The following is a 13661-nucleotide window of genomic DNA, read 5'->3' on the forward strand; positions in this document are numbered from 1 at the left end:
CCGCCCGGGGACCGCCCTCCCCTCACGGGAAAACGTGGTCTGCACGGAAGGGAAGGGCTCCTCTTCCCCTCACGGGCAAAGGCCACCTTCCCCTCACGGGAAAAGCTCCCCTCCCCTCACGGGCAAAGGTACCCCTTCTCCTCACGAGTAAAGCCGCCTTCTTCTCAGGGGCGAAGCCGCCCCTTCTCCTCACGGGCGAAGCCTCCTGCCCCTCACGGGAAAGGCGCCCGTTCCCCTCACGGGCAAAGCCGCTCTGCACTCACGGGCGAAGCATCCCTTCCCCTCACGGGCAAAGCCTCCTCACCCTCACGGGATAGGCGCCCCTTCCCCTCACGGTCGAAGCGCCCTGTTCCACGGACCCCGGGAACAGGGGTCCCCGATCAACCCCGATCTCCCGCTCCAGGCACGGCCCCCGGGCAAAGCGCTCCGGCCCCAGCGCTGCGGTGGCTTCCAGGTCGCTCGGTCAGGTTTTGTGATCCTCCTCCTCGTATTGGGGCGCCCATAACGAGGAGGCCTGTTCGAGGTGCCGTGTGGTGAGAGCTGGTTGAAAGGCTGTGAGGCGCCAGCGCAGTCGGGGTGTGCTGTGGGATCACGGTAAAACAAGTGTTCCCTAGGGCCAGGAGGGATTGTCACGGAATCCCGGCATCTCAGAAGAGTTCGAGTTGGGAGGGACCTTTGGAGATCATCCAGTGCAAGGCAGGGTCACCTGGAGCAGGTGACACAGGAGCTTGCCCAGGTGGGTTTGGAATGTCTCCAGAGAGGGAGACTCCATGCCCTGCCTGGGCAGCTGTTCCAGTGCTCTGCCACCCTCAAGGTAAAGTTCTTCCTCATGTTGAGGTGAAACTTGTTGTGTTTTAGTTTATGGCCATTGCTCCTCGTCCTGTCGCTTCTCTGCCTTAGGCAGGCAGCCTATCCATCCCCATGCATTGTCTACCCCATCCTAGACACATAATTCCGTGTTTTCCCTTGACTTCAATGAGATTCCTGTCAGCCCCATCCCTTTGGCTTGTCCAGGTCCCTCTGAACAGCAGCCCTGCCCTTGAATGGAATGATTGCACCCTCAATTAGTGGAAATTAAGACAATCGACTTCCTTAGTTAGCCTGGTAAATAGACCAAAAAAAGAAAACAAGACATCGTTGTACAGGTCTGGGCTGCCTTCTTGTCCAATATGGAAATTCTTGTTTGGCTGAACATTATCCTGGCTGGGAAGTAACTTGTGATGAAGGATTTTCTACCATTTACTGGGGAAAAAAAAAAAAAGTTGATAAGCTGTTGTTAAAGCATTTCTACCTTTCTTCTTCTCCCCCCCCCCCCCCCCCCCCCCCCCCCCCCCCCCCCCCCCCCCCAGTAAGCAGTAGGACTTACACCTCTGGATTTTATCCCACTTCAACAATTTATCTTATGAGGCTCCTTTACATCACTTCCATATTTCCCCATAGGAATCCGGGTTCGATGGAACCATTCCTTAAAGCCTGAGTGTAGCTCTGACCTTGACTTACTGACACTGGAACGATCTCGGTGTGTTTGGGGACCGAAGCAGAAGGTGCCCATAGCACCGCTCACACCACGCAGAAATGAAACAATTACAGTGATTTTTCCTCTTTTGCTGCTTCTCAGGAGTCATGAGGCCTCTCCCAATGACTCAGTGATATTCTCTCCTCACTAGGTGTTCCAGCAGTACCTGCCATTCCCAAAGAAGAGATCTGCTGACAGACATCCCTGCCTTTCTGTGCTGTGAGCTTCTTGCCACTGCAGGTAATGCCAGCTGAGGATTAAGTAAGTGAGAGCCTCTCAGAACACATATATCTGGTCATATTTTCCATGTGATACACATACACTGAACTCAAAGTCTCTTTATGACAAGTTTTCTAATCCTTTAAATATTCCTGTGGTTTGTAAAAAACAAAACAGAACCCTCTAATTTATCAGTGCCTTTCCTGAGTGGACAGTTTGAAAATTGGATGTGGTGTTTTAACAACGTTTAGACCTGAGATATTTAGGGGAAAGAAAGAAATACAGCAGTAGCAATTATTTGAGAAGACACACACGTGGCTGAAGTTGCCTTGTGAGGAGATAATACAGAAAGCACTTTTTTTCTGCTGCTAGTAAGAACTGGAGAAACCTGAGAGAAATGTTAGTTTTTCTATAGATTCTTTGGAGGAAGGAAAAAAAAAAGTGATTGGCCAAAATGGAGAAAGGTTTGAAATCTGGTGGAGCCAAATTAAGAGAATCTATGTGACAACACTGTGCAAAAAGGAAGGCTGAGGAACATTTTATTGTGGGGTGGTGCAGGGTGGTGAGTAATTATATTTGCATCGTTCAAGAACGTGTGAATGGATGGGGTGGCAAAACAGAGCTCCATGAAAGGGCTGAGGAGGAACGTGTAAAATGATGGCTCCAGATAAATGTGAATTCAAAAGAACAAGGGAAGAAAGACTTGACAATAAAAAGAGTAAAGGACTTTGTACCAGTAATTTTTGAGTAATTTCTAGCCACGTTCAACACAGGAGGTTTGCATTTCAGGCAAAGGCTGCTCAGGGACAAGCCAGAGTTGGTTTCGTTCCTAAAAGAGAACAGAGCGTTCCTGGAACAGGGGAGACATGCCATGGTGCTGCTAATCCCTGGGAAGTAGGTCAGGCTTGCAAAGATGGAAGAAGGTACATCTCATTTGAACCTGATTAGGAGCATGAAACAGGAAAAGAATAGAAAGAGAAAGCAAGAAAGGGCCAGTTAGAGAGGACAAGTGTCTGAGCCAGACCTTTTATTACTCCTGTGATTACTTCAATTACCATGTCCCTTACAGAACTTACTCTCCTTTAGCTTCATTTGACTTCTGTTAAATCTGTACCTCTTCAACTTCTATGTGTGTGTTGCTCTGCTGGTTTTGCACAGCCCTAGAGAGCTGTAGTTTTCCAGCTTCCATAATCCCACTGCTGTTAAAGAAGAGGTTCAGGAATCAAGCTGTCACTTTAGGTTTCCACAGCTGTAGATAGAAGTGTCTCCATGAATATCAGGTAAGTTTTGGATAGAATTTGGAGAAAAAGAAAAGAAAAAAGATTAGTTCAGTTCCATGTTTGTTTGTTTTAATCTTGACTATAAAATGTAAAGGTCAGTTATAGGATGGAGATGCCAACGTGTCTTTCTCTCGTTCTGTGACACTGCAGGCACCCGTGGCACAAATATTCCTGTGCTGGAATGATGATTTATTTACCTTGGTGACCGGTCCCTGCTCTGCACCAAAGCACATTGTTTCCTAGACTTCTGCATCAGTAATTCCACTATTTTTCTTGAGGGAACTGAGGAAAACTGTGCTTTGTGTTCTACAACTATTTTCTGTGTGGGGAGGTTGGACTGGGTGATTCTGTGTTCACTGAACCAAGATTTTGCCTCCTGATCACGTGGCTTTCCAGTGGAAAAAAGGAAGGCAATTAAAAACTCAGTGGTTTTAGGTGTGTGGTACAGAGGGCGTAGTTAGAAAATTCGTTCTGTAATTTGTTTCTATTCGGTTTATTTTCTACTATACTGAATGTTGTCCTGTTATTGGTTTGAGTGGGTTTCTCTTGGTAAAGGAAGGTATTCCAGCATTCCTGACGTGTTTCCTTTCACTTTGTGCCGTGATGGATTCGTGACACTGCCTAGAGCAGAATAAATTACTGTATCACTCATTTCCCTAAAACACACTTAATATCACCATCCTTGTAATTTTTTTTGCAGTTCTATACTGGATTTCCAGAACTACCCTCCTGGGCTTTTGGAATCTGTTCTCGATGGATTGTTTGCAAAACTAGGAAATAAGAAGTTTTTTTATAATACAGAGAGTAATTATTTTATATTTCTGATTTTATTTAAATTTGTACACGTGCCTAACAAAATAAGTTGCAATATATTTTTCATGATGTGAAAGCTAAAAGAGATTTATAGTTTCAAACAAATAATGCAGTAGAGAGTAAACAATATGTGGCCAAAATAAGTATTTCCTGCAGTTTCTACCATGGATTTATTAACCATAAAACTCGTTGTATTCCAGGCAAATGGTTTAGTTTAGAATAGATAAATCCTTAAAACCACAACACTGCAACTGTTGGGAAGTCACCACGGCCCTGCCTTTGGTATCTAATTAAAATGAACCAAAGGTTTTATACTAGACTGACCAGGAATGTTCACATCTCTCCTTCAAAAATAAGACTAAAAAAATTCCTCGGAATATTAAATATTTAAAGAGCTTTCTTCTTCATATGAGTGATGTTAGTGTGAATCTAATGGCTACTCACCAAAAGGTAGGTATGTAATGAGAAGAGGGAATCATACTTACAAGGGCACTGTACCCATAATCCTTCCAGTTGAATGTGGCTTTCAAGAACATCTCTGACTAACTTTGAGCTCTGTTATCCTGCAGAAATGTGAACAACTGGTTGGCCTGTCAGGCTTTCTGATTTGGAGACAAGTTATCAAAGGTATTCAGCACTGGAAAATGTATCTTATTATCAAAAAATCCCACCATTCACTTGTTTTTGCTTCTTATAGTAATGTGCAGTTCTTCCCTACCTTCCTGAATGGCTGTCCTTGATCTTGTAGTACTAAATAATACTAAAAAAATCTGCTTTTTCATCTTTTACCCGAGTACAGAAGATACTTGGCTACCGAGATGAAGTCTGTCACACAAAGCCTAAAACAGAAGCACGCCAGAGTACAGCAGTGCTCAGTGTCCTTCCTGCAGCCAGAGGTATCCCCAAACCCCAGGGAGCAGGGATCCCTTGTCCAGGAAGCATGACTGCCTGTGTGGGAGCTGGAGGAACAGCTTGCTGCCTTCAGGTGACTGCTCAGCAGGGGAGCTGGGGCAGGAGGAAGGAGATGGGGAACCTGAAGGGCTGCTTGTTTCTACTGAAGTGTCTTTATTTGGTATCTTCATTCTCTTCCAAGGTACCAAAGAGAGGGACAGGAATTCATTTGCAAGCCTTATGTAATATCCAGCCCTGCCAAGAGGTGCATGCTGGGGGCTCCCTCTCCCCACACAGCACTCCAGGATTCAGGAATGCCTCCGCTTCCTTATCTTTGCAGAAGGCAAGCACAGACCTCCTACAAGATCCTCTCCCACCTCTACTGTGCATCTGTTCATTTTCTGCCTGTCAAGGCTCTTCAGAATTTAAAAGATCTTGCAGGAGATAGGAGAACAAGATTTCAAGTTTGAGCGCATCAGATCCGATGTGAAACATGAATTTTTATTGCTTGACTTATTTTTCTTACTTTTTTCTTTTTTCTTTTTTTTTTTTAAGTGGAAAAGAGAAAGGAGAACTGCTGCGTAGGGAACTGTTGCTTGCAGTATATCTTTCTCAGCAGTAAAAATATCTCCAAGACAGAAGTGCAGTTCTCTTTTTAGTCCTGACACCTCCAAAGCCTGATATATGTGGCTGAGTTAGATGGAAAGGTATTATTAGGTTTTTTCTTGGATTATGATGCAAGCTCAAGCTGGCTGGGCTCATCAGGCAGTAAATCCAGTGCAAACAGCTGGGGCCAAATTCTGCTCTTGTCCATGTTGCTGTTTGTGGCTGTTTGGGATCCTGGTTCCCTTCTATCACTTGTGAGGGTGTACCCAGGGCATGACTTACAGTGCAACCTGTCATTGACAGATTAATTCTGACTACATGCTATTCAAGAAAAAAAGAGTTATTTTTCCTTACACAATACAGGAATCCAAAATTCAGGCCTTAATCACACAGCTAAGATTTCTTAGGTATGGCACGGGGAGTTATTTATACAGGGCTTTTACCATCAGTGACTTCTTGTTTCAAAAATAAACCCTTTTCAACTCCTTTCTGGTGTAAAGAAGTGAATCAAACTGTGTCAAAGCGTGTAAAGACCTGGAGATCTCCTGTTGACCTCAGCAGGGACTGCACAAGGATTGGGAATCTGTGAGCACAGCCAGTGCTTTCCCTGTGCCAGGCAGTGTCCCAGCCTCAGGAATGTCAAACCCATTTTAAACCTGCTCCCTGTGCTGCCTGCTCCCAGGGCTGCCCAAAGGCACAGGTATCAACCCAGGCCAACCCCCCAGATGTTCCTCGGCAGAGGAGCAACTGTGCACTCATAACCACACCAAATAGGTGCTGTAATTCTAAAGGTCTCAACGCTTCAAGATTTGCTGCAGAAAGAATAAAAGCTCACCTGAAAATATGGCCAGTTTGAGAAAATGAAAACTGTCCTGTCAGAAGCCAAGTTCTTGCTTAAATGTCCCGAAGACATATTGCAGCAGAGCCGTAAATCCAGATGCCACCGCGTGTGGTTCTCAAGCCAAGCTTCCAAAAACCCCAACCTTTGTGAATATCTTTATTTATCAACCTAAATTCAGCGCTGAGATGAGCGACTTCAGCTGAAAGCAGCAGAATATACGTGAAACAGTAAATATTTTCCAATTTATTGCTGTATTTGTACCACCTTTTCAGAGTTTGTAGTCATTCTCTCACACTAAGAAAATATGTCTTCATCTAAAAGCAGTGAAAAATAATATTTCTGGTCCCCATCTTAATAGGCATTCTGGCCTGATACAGATGCCAGTATTCCTGAGGCTCTTGTGGGGACAGTCTTCTCTAAAAATTTCTAAGTTTTAATAATGTTCATCCCCTTTAGTGCTTCAAAACAAGTATGAAATCCTTATCCTGGCCCTCCTGTTTAAGCAGTTTTCCTGTTCCTTTCCCGCTGACCTGTGCATTGGGTGGACCAAGGGCAAGTAATGGTCAGATTTCTTTTAGTTTTTTTTCCCAGACAACCATTTAAAAGAGGTAAAAATTACACAAGACATTGCAAGGCACTGGAATTGCCTTGAATTTACCACTGTAATTCTCCTTGTTCTCCTTTTCCCAGAGACAGTTGAAAATAAGCTGCTCGAAAGAAGAATTACGTGCGATACGATCTGAGTTTAACTCATCACTTATCTTGCATCACTAGTGTCCAATAGACACTTCAGGCCATTTGTTCTTTGGACAATGATCTGAAATTGTTCCTGGAATTTTAGGAACAAGATCCCTTTCAGTTACAGTCTAAAATCAGTGGGGTGATTTTATGAGAGATTAGTTACTTGGGTGAAAATTGGAATCAATCCAAAAAAGTTTTCTGTATTGAAGTGTAAAGCAGGCTGAGTTCAGAATTCTTGGTCCTGACAATATCTTTTACATAACCAAAAATGCAGGTGAATGAAGAGCCAACTGAACAGAGGTGATTTTATTACCAGGCTGGATTGTCTCTGCAGCATTCCTATGAAATGGAACGTGCTTACATTTCATAGTAATTTATGTGGTCATAGAAATATCTCTGCTCCAAAAAAGAGGTGGTGTATAGATCTCGTTGCTGGACCATATGAAAAGAAGATTGCAAACTGTCTGCCAGAAAAGGCTACTCAAGCTTCAAGGAAGCTGAAATTCTCGTGTTTTGTTTGCCAAGGCCACAGAAATCTTCAAATATACAATCACCCACCAGTGGTTAAATGCAACTTTCCGAAGTGTCCATAAATATTTAAGCCCAGTGCAACTTTCAGATGTGTGGTTTGGTAATTAAGGTGATGGGTGCAAAGAAAACTATTGATTTTCCCCTCAGGGGTTCCTGTACAGAGCACTTGAGACCCAGCCCCAGAACACAAGGGTGTCAGGCACAAAGTTAAGATTTTTCTTTTGAAAGAAAGAATTAAAACCAGAGAGGGTGTGCATTTATCTGAAGTGTGGGCTGCTGATGGGGCTTATGTAAAAGTTTCTTTCAGAGCTCCCCTTTTGCCAAAGAATGCATTAGCAGATATCCAGAAATAGCAGGTTTTATGTGGAATATGTTAAGCTGGTGAGTGCTCTGAGCCTCATTTGCCATCCTTTAGCTGTTCAGTGCTGTTCAGCTCCACGAGTGGACAATGTAAACCAGTTATAATAAGTGGATTTTGTATGGTAACAATCTAAAGGACATAAATACATAGTCTTACATGGCTTATTCCAGCAGAACCATGTCCCAGAAGTTCATTTTTATTGCTGAAATATTCCAGCCACCGTGCAGCTTTCTGTGTGGCAACAGTGTTCCTGGTCCTCCAGCTTCATCCATAAGCTCTTAAGTACGGATGCCTTTTCCCCTTAAAAGAAATGTGAAATATATAATGCACTTTTAAAGGTTTACATATCCTCAAATATCTTTTTTTTTTTTTTTTACATCTGCATCAGGTGATTAAGGAACATTGTCCTTTTTCTTTGCAAAGGGAGTGTAGTTCCTTATATCCCAGTTACTTAGGAGTAGTTTCCAGGGACCCAGAGCTGAGCTAAGCTGCTGTTGGCACACACTTAAGCTCAGGGGAGGGGGCAGTTTGCACAGATGTGCCAAGCAGCAGCTGCCTAAGCCAGACTTTGGTTTTGGATCCACCTGTCTCTGGTGAGTAGATGGTGGATCCAAGCCTTTCATTCTAGTCCTGTGGCTCTCCAGTCACTCCCAGGCAGCTCTGTCCCTGAACCAAGTGTACCATTTGGCACACTGGACCCTGATTACAGCTCATGTCACAGCTCTCTTTCCCAGTGGGAATGTTACTGTGCCACTGCTCAAAACACTGGGAAAAGGTGGAATTTGTATTCCTGGGCCTCGCCCAGCAGAACAGCTTTAGATCCAAGTGCCTCAGTAGCACAAGTGATGGGTATTCTTTAAGCTGCTATTTTACACTTTATTCTCCTGTTTCTGTGAATTTTCCCATGATAAATGAATAGGAAAAATGGGAAAGCATAAGACAACGATGACCTTCTAATATCCCTTCTCAGTTTATGTCTAAAACCCCACAGGCAGACATTTTGCTTTTGTCTCAGAGACGCATTAATGTAAGAAAACCACCAAACCTGGAGGCAACTGAAGCCAAAGGCATTTTCAAACAAGCCACATTCAGTGGCTGAGCAGACGTTTGCACTTGTAACACTGACAGAGCCTCGGCCACAATAACAGGAAGATTACTTTCTGATTTGGCCTCACAGAGAATTATACTTCTGGCAAACTCTTAGCACAGAACTGTAAATGACCTGTTTCGTTTTGATCTAAATTCAGATCCATATGCAAGAAATATGTCCTGCTAAAGCACAGCTTCCAGCAGCACTCCTGGTCCTCCTGTCACACACATTTGGGAAGGAGTGAGTTCCATGCATCATTGACAGTAGGAAAAATACTTTGTTGCAGTTTAGAAAACAGTAACAAATATTTTGTTGTTACCGACCCCCCTCCCCCAGCAATTTCTTAAATGCAACAATGTGATTTCTGTTGCACAAAGAATAATAATAAAAAAAAAAAAAAGCCATAAGAATGTGCAGGGAGCCAGGCAAGTCCCACCACACCCTAAGAAAAGAGCTCTGCTGTCATTCCCTAAAACAGAGGGCTGTCATTTGGAAATGTAACAGACAGTTCTGTAAGTCCTCTTAGCTCTCTGCCTACCATTTGCTGCTACTTGTGGTTCAGTTATTTCCCAGTAAAATCTGGGCTGTGAACAAAAGGCCAGACAATTACAACAACTTTTTTTGGCTGGTAACAGGAACTGGTTATTTCTCCCTAAGGAGGGTTGTGAATTTTATGCCCAGAATTTCTTTTGGGGTCAGCATTACTCCTTAACACAAATATCAAACAGAATATTAAATCTCAGTAATGCTTGGGGACTGTAAAAAAGGTGTAACCCTTCCCTTGGGGCTACTGTAGCACCAATCTGCATTTTTACATTCTATTCCTATTTTCTAAGAGTCCCTGTTAAAAGCACAAATCACTTCTAAAGGCTCTGCTCATAAGCAACGTAATGACCAGAACCTTCTATAAATAGAAAGAAGGTATGTTACAGAATAGGACTAAAAAACAAAGAAGTCCAATGACTACTTTGAGCTTCATGAAGTCTGCTCGACTAGGTAGAGAATCTTAGAATTACAAGGTCAAAAAGTGCAGAGTATTATCTGCTAACCCAGGCTCAGGGAAAGGCAGAAATCACTGTAGTAGGTGAATAAGCCAAAAAAAAATCAAAACCTGGCAAAAACCAAACCAAACCAAAAAAACCTCAAAAGCAAACCTCCCAAACAAACATAAACCAAAACAGAAACAAAAACAACCCAACCCCACACCTAATGTTAAAAGCCATCACAATGGATATAAAGAAACCTGTAAATAGCATTTTCCTACTCAATTGCATTTTAACAAAACACATCCACTGTTGGAAGCTGCAGCCCAGCACAGACTGAACATCTCCCTACATGCCTAAAGCCTGTCTCCCTGGATAAAAGGAACCTTTTGGGTCTATGCACTCACAAAATTACACAATGCCTGGCTATTCCAGAGAATTTTCTTTTTAGAAGCAGCTACACCTGAGGGCACTGATCCACTCCTTGATCCTGACCAGCCTCACCTGAGGGCACTGATCCACTCCTTGATCCTGACCAGCCTCACCTGAGGGCACTGATCCACTCCTTGATCCTGACCAGCCTCACCTGAGGGCACTTATACACTCCTTGATCCTGACCAGCCTCACCTAGGGCCCTGCCCACACCCCTTCCCATAGGTCCTTGGGCCCCATTTAAGCTCAAGCTTGGGGGCTGTGTGCTGGTTTAAGCTGTGCTGGTCTTTAGGGCTGGTTTTAGTGCCTATATTGCAGCTTCACCTCCTGTTGGAATGGCTCCTGGACGTGGTTCATCCCCTTGCCACATTTGAGGTAATGGATGGATTTTGTTGTTTGTAGCTGGTGTTCTATGCCGTGCTTGGATCTTGTGGTAGGCTGTTCTGGTTGGGTCTGTGCTGGGATCCTCCTCGGGTCCTGGCTCAGCCCTGCTCCTGGAGTTGCACTGCTTCTGTTCCTGCCTGATGTGTTAAATGAGGCAACAAATAGACAAGGGCTGGAGTGAAACTGTGGAGGGGGAGAGTTAATGTAAATTGTGAGAATTAAACTTGTTTTCCTGACACTTCAACACTGGGAAGCATCTGCACTTGCTCTAAAATCTCTGTAAGTGGTTCAGTATTTCCTGCATTGAGTTTTTTTAGTTTAATTGGCCTAAGCAAGGGAAGAAATCTTCTCAAAAGGCAAATGCTGTAATTCTGCTGCACGCTGATCTATGCTTGTCACAGGCTCCTGTCTCTGAAACCAGCAGGATTAGAGAGTGGGATTTGCTTCTGTGCTTCAGAATAGGCTGTTTAGAGAAACAGATTACTGGATGCTAAACTAATCTTCTGAAAGAACCTACTTACTTTCAGTATGTGAAGCAGTGGAGATTACTGATGGCTCCTCAGGAGGAGGGAGCTGAGGAGTGAGATGTTTAGTGCTGTCTGTAACCAGAATTTTCCTGTATCTCGTATATTTATTCTGAAAGCATTAACACAGATGTCATATTCAGATCAAATATCTGTTTGCAGAGTGTCTGCCTTCCACGAATGGTCATCAGCAGCTTCCTGGAGAAATCAGATAAGGGATGTGTATATATTCCTACACCTAGGCAGATGCAGTTAGAGCTTTTGGAAGCGTTGCAGTTTCTGCACTCGCTGGATTCACCCAGCTACTCATGGTTGCATTCTAATTCCCATCACTGTATCTTTCTGCGGGGTAGCAGAGCAAAGCTGGCATGTTTAATAGGATTGTTGTGCTGTTTTCACAGCTTTAACTGTCAGCCTGCCTTTGTTCTCAAGAAATGGAAGGAGTGTTTGCTAGAATACAAGCTGGAAGGAGGGAAAACGCTGGAGGGGATGCTGGGACTTGTGAGGTTTCCTGAGGCATGAGGAAACAATGGGAGTGTGTAACTCTCCTTTACACGGGTGACTGCCTGGTAAAAATGTCTCTTCAGATCAATATTTCCTTCCTTTCTGTCCTGAAACTAATGTGTTTCCCTCTGCCAGTGCGTCTTGCTGTTCTGTAGCAGTTTGTGTTGCTCTCTGAGCTGCTTTGCAGTCTCTGCTCAGCAGAGTGGTTCTCAAAGCACCCCGGGGAGTGGAGCATTGTGAGGGGTTTGATGGTAATGAAGATAATGTGGAAATAAACTGTTCCTTTTGCAGCATCTGGTTTTAAGAGGCTTGGAAAGGTCTGTGTAAGTCTTCTTACACGTAATACTGTGTGCACACCCAAAATATCCTCTTGTTCTGAGTGCCTCACCAAAGGTAGGGAACCTGATGCAAGCTCCTCTGAGTAGAGCAGAGTTAAATGTGCTACCTTCATTGCATTCTTCTAACAACTTGGTTTTTGGTTTCTGCATGTCTTCTCAGTACTTTTATTCCTTTGGTCAAAACAAATACCTCCTACTCTTCCCTTTCCAAATAGCCACCCTTCATGTAAGGACAAATGTTGTATTGTTGTGTTTGCTAGTAGGATTTTTGCAGCCTGTATTTTTATTTTGTCCTCAGGAAAGATTTCCCTGACAGAGGCAGGGGATTGAAACATTTGGGCTTTTTTGGGGGGTGTTCTATTCCTGTTTTCTGATGCACTTGACAAGCTGTATGGCATTACATTCAAGCTGAGGGCTTTTTCCAATGCTTTCCCTTTGTTCCTACTGGTCCCTAACATGTTGCACATCACTAATGCATTGCCTTTAAAAACACCTGTGTATCAGAAAACCTTAGTGAGGAATGTTAATATTATTGCTGTGCTTGCTTCCAGATTAGAGATTATAGCAAAATACCATGTGGCAACTCATCCTGAATTAATGGATTTGAAAGGAAAAAAACCAGTTGCTTAGATTATGTAGAATTTCCCTTAGTTACCTGTTTGTGGACTCTGAGATCAGGTTCCTTTTTTTCTCATCTGCTTAAACTTCAATATAAGAATTGCAAGGCTGGATCAGACATTTCTGTCAAACTAAGACTCCTGTGTCAACATTGGTTAATAACAATTCCCTAGGGAAAGAGTACAAGTCTGGGCTGTGTGTACTATTTTTATGTTGGAAACACCTGGCACCAAAAAGGGTTGCTGGAGCATTTAGTTTAAGTATCAGCACTGGATTTCAGTGAATTTGTTTTTCCCTCTTTGAACTTGTTCATAGGTCCTTTAGCAGAAGGTTCCACAGCTTAATTGTGCTTCATATTGCAAAAGCAGTTCCTGTGTTTGCTTAAGGTCTGTGGCCTCACAACCAGTGTGCTGCCTCTCAGATCTAATACTGCAAGAACTAGGTAACAAACAGTTTTCTTCCTCTCCTCCTCAGCATCCTGTAAACCAAGTGCTGCTCCACTGACTGTGGTGGAATCTGGGCTGCTGATTTAGGAAGTGAAAGTCAATTCCTGCTCTACATGCAAATGCAACTTGCATTTTCTCCCTCTCTCCCAGTTCCCTGGCACTGTAGTATGTTAATGACAGCTCGGAGCAGGTGTGATTTCCATTTCTGTGTGAGGAACCAGTTGTGTCCTTATCTTTTGAAAACGTGCTGACAGATTGGAAATGCATCCAGTTAGACAACCCATGTCCTCCTCAACACTTGCCTGTGTTGGTGGATGCTGTGCTCAGTCAATTAACAGTTTGTCAACAGCTGATTACAGGACAGCAAAATTAAGATGGCATCTCCTGCTGGGTGGGTTTTGCCTCTCAGGATGTCAGCACCTTGGTAATGACATGGCTTTCAGGCTGAGCTTGGTTTCCTTGCTGGGAACCACAGTCTGAACAGCACTTTTGTTGAAGGTTTGGAAACTCTGAAAGCTTCTCAGTTTTCTTTTGTAATGACAA

The 13661-nt window shown here is 43.6% G+C and overlaps 1 long non-coding RNA gene across 2 annotated transcripts; it reads left to right on the top strand.

Moving 5' to 3' along the window:
• The first annotated feature begins 7 nt into the window (after nt 1-7).
• On the top strand, nt 8-5251 carry LOC113997144. Of its 2 annotated transcripts, none has more exons than XR_005566662.1 (4): nt 8-128; nt 1668-1756; nt 4628-4813; nt 4922-5251. It is a non-coding gene; the product is annotated as an uncharacterized LOC113997144 (long non-coding RNA). The 2 variants fall into 2 exon arrangements; XR_005566661.1 differs by lacking the exon at nt 8-128 and adding an exon at nt 770-814.
• The last annotated feature ends 8410 nt before the right edge of the window (nt 5252-13661 follow it).

Source organism: Pipra filicauda, unplaced genomic scaffold (genome assembly GCF_003945595.2).
Source record: "Pipra filicauda isolate LSUMZ 115617 unplaced genomic scaffold, ASM394559v2 scaffold77_size3566232_pilon, whole genome shotgun sequence".
NCBI lineage: Eukaryota > Metazoa > Chordata > Aves > Passeriformes > Pipridae > Pipra > Pipra filicauda.